The sequence below is a fragment of the Cherax quadricarinatus genome, unplaced genomic scaffold, assembly GCF_038502225.1.
Source record: "Cherax quadricarinatus isolate ZL_2023a unplaced genomic scaffold, ASM3850222v1 Contig3507, whole genome shotgun sequence".
Taxonomy (NCBI): domain Eukaryota; kingdom Metazoa; phylum Arthropoda; class Malacostraca; order Decapoda; family Parastacidae; genus Cherax; species Cherax quadricarinatus.
Genome location: NW_027198533.1, coordinates 9,198 through 12,500, shown reverse-complemented (window position 1 = coordinate 12,500; position 3,303 = coordinate 9,198). Strand labels below are relative to the sequence as shown.

The 3,303-nt window shown below is 43.4% G+C and overlaps 1 protein-coding gene across 2 annotated transcripts in view; it reads left to right on the top strand.

Moving 5' to 3' along the window:
• LOC138852036 (vitelline membrane outer layer protein 1-like) overlaps positions 1-19 on the top strand; it is a 24,151-nt gene extending 24,132 nt beyond the window's left edge. For both annotated transcript variants that reach the window (XM_070081653.1, XM_070081652.1), the window contains exon 5: positions 1-19. This exon is cut by the window's left edge and continues 348 nt beyond it. The gene's annotated coding sequence lies outside the window, so the exon portion shown is untranslated.
• Positions 20-3,303: the final 3,284 nt, after the last annotated feature.

Sequence of the window (3,303 nt, the reverse complement as noted above, 5' to 3'; positions counted from 1 at the left end):
AAATAAAACACTAACCCCCTATATTACCTTCATTGATACTGCCTTTTATGTTATCCTGTTTACACAGTATTTTAAATTGTCATTGTTTACACTGCCTTTTATATTATCCTTGTTTACTCTGTCTTTTATATTTGTTTACACTTCCTTTTACATTACCATTGTTTACACTGCCTTTTCTATTACCCTTTATTTACACTGCATTTTATACTACCATTGTTTACACTGCCTTTTCTATTACCCTTGTTTACACTGCCTTTTCTATTTATTACCCTTGTTTACACTGCCTTTTCTATTACCCTTGTTTACACTGCCTTTTCTATTACCCTTGTTTACACTGCCTTTTCTATTACCCTTGTTTACACTGCCTTTTCTATTACCCTTGTTTACACTGCCTTTTCTATTACCCTTGTTTACACTGCCTTTTCTATTACCCTTGTTTACACTGCCTTTTCTATTACCCTTGTTTACACTGCCTTTTCTATTGCCACTGTAATAATAATAATACTAGTAATAAGTTTATTTCTTTGTAAAGGTTACAACGTGTAATTACAATTTTAATTTGTTAAGTACAAAGTTAGCCACTATCATGCCGACAACTTGATAAATAAGACACATGTACACATTTGGGTGTCTTTACTGTGGAAACGTTTCGCCATTCATCTATATTTCTGTCAGACATGGCAGCATCTTGGGATACTAATACAGAGAAGTCTACGCCTGCCTAGTAGAGCTGTATGACCCCTATAGGTTTAGCTCTTAGTTTTGATTATAATAATAATACACTTGCCTAACCTGTAGGCATGACCTACTTCCACCTGTGATTTTTTCCATGGTTAGGTTAGCTAAGGTTCGTCAGGAAACGGGACAAGTGTTTCCTGACGCGGGTCTTATTCAGATGACAACCCGCCGATGGAGCTTTTGGTCATCTGACGGAGGCCTTCCGCTGGCCTACCGGTCCACCCCTTTAAAAAAAAATTATGGCCATATATATATATAACCACTTTTTTTTTTTTAAGTTTTTCCAAGGTAACACAGGCTACGACTGCTTCAACACACCTGTCTGCAGTATATAAGCCCTTTCTCCGCGTATATGCTGTATGCTTGTCAGGATTGAAGGACTTATTACATCGACTCCAGGCTGAGGGACTGATTACCTCAAACTCCTACTGATCTTCAAGCATTCTTCTTTGTACTGGACTTACGAAACCTCTATGTGGCAAAACGCATCCACAACAGAGATACCCAAGTGTTGCACATGTGTAATTTATCACACTTCCTTTCTGCTGTCATTGTTTACACTGCCTTTTTATATTACTATTGTTTATGTTGCCTTTTATATTAACATTGTTTACACTGCTTATATTTTCCTTACTTACACTGCCTTTATAATGCTTACACAGTCTTTTATAATGTCATTGTTTACATTGCCTTGTATATTACCTATGTTTATACTACCATTTTATTGGCATTGTTTACACTACCTTTATATTGCCATTGTTTACACTACCTTCATATTGTCATTGTTTACACTACCTTTATATTGCCATTGTTTACACTACGTTTGTATTACCATTGTTTGCACTGCCTTTTATACCGTTGTTTACACTGCCTTTTTTATTGCTAGAGATACAAAGCATTTTATATATTTACACTGCCTTTTATATTAGTATTGTCTACATTGCTTCAGTACTATGATTACAGCAGGCCTACTGGTCCATGCTAGGCAGGTTTAAGTCACACTTAAGAAGTAGCACTGCTGCAGGCCTACTGGCTCATGCTAAGCAAGTCCAACTCTCACACATCCACTCATGTACTTGTCCAACCAATTTTTGAAGCCACTTAAAGTTTTAGCTTCAGTAACACTACTCGCGAGTTCTTCCACTCATCAACAACATTAATTACGTATATAATACAAGGTTATATATAATTCAGTTATCGCCAGTTTGTTTATACGAAGTTCGTGCTGTTTACACCTGTTTACCTTGTCTTTGAGTTGACGTATGTTACACCTCGGGGGAGGGTTGTTACACACGGGGAAGGGTTGTTACACCTCGGGGAAGGGTTGTTACACCTCGGGGAAGGGTTGTTACACTCGGGGAAGGGTTGTTACACCTCGGGGAAGGGTTGTTACACCTCGGGGAAGGGTTGTTACGCTCAGAGAAGGGTTGTTACACCTCAGGGAAGGGGTGTTACACCTAGGGAAAGGGTTGTTACACCTCAGGGAAGGGTTGTTACACCTCGGGGAAGGGATGTTAAACCTCGGGGAAGGATTCTTACACTCGGGGAAGGGTTGTTACACCTCCGGGAAGGGTTGTTACACCTCGAGGAAGGGTTGTTACACCTCGGGGAAGGGTTGTAACACTAGGGGAAGGGTTGATACACTCGGGAAAGGGTTGGTACACCTCGAGGAAGGGTTATTACACCTCGGGGAAGGGTTGTTACACCTCGAGGAAGGGTTGTTACACTCGGAGAAGGGCTCTTACACCTCGGGGAAGGGTTGTTACACCTCGGGGAAGGGTTGTTACACTCGGGGAAGGGTTGTTACACTCGGGGAAGGGTTGTTACCCCTCGGGGATGGGTTGTTACACTCGGGGAAGGGTTCTTACACCTCGGGGAAGGGTTGCTACACCTCGGGGAAGGGTTGTTACACCTCGGAGAAGGGTTGTTACACCTCGGGGAAGGGTTGTTACACCTCGGGAGAGGGTTGTTACACCTCGGGGAAGGGTTGTTATACCTCGGGGAATGGTTGTTACACCTCGTGGAAGCCTTGTTACACCTCGGGGGAGGGTTGCTACACCTCGGGGGAGGGTTGTTACACCTCGAGGAAGCCTTGTTACATCTCGGGGGAGGGTTGTTACACCTCGTGGAAGCCTTGTTACACCTCGGGAAAGGGTTGTTACACCTCGGGGAAGGGTTGTTACACCTCGGGGAAGCTTTGTTACACCTCGGGGAGGGTTGTTACACCTCGAGGGAGGGTTGTTACACCTCGGGGAAGGGTTGTTACACTCGGGGAAGGCTTATTACACCTAGGGGAAGGTTTGTTACACTAGGGGAAGGGTTGTTACACCTCGCGGAAGGGTTGTTACACTCGGGGAAAGCTTGTTACACCTCGGGGGAGGGTTGTAACACTCGGGAAAGGCTTATTACACATCGGGGAAGGGTTGTTACACTCGGGGAAGGCTTATTACATCTCGGGGAAGGGTTGTACACTCAGGGAAGGGTTGTTACACTCGGAGAACGCTTGTTACACCTCGGAGAAGAGTTCTTATAATCGGGGAAAAGTTGTTATACCTCGGGGAAGAG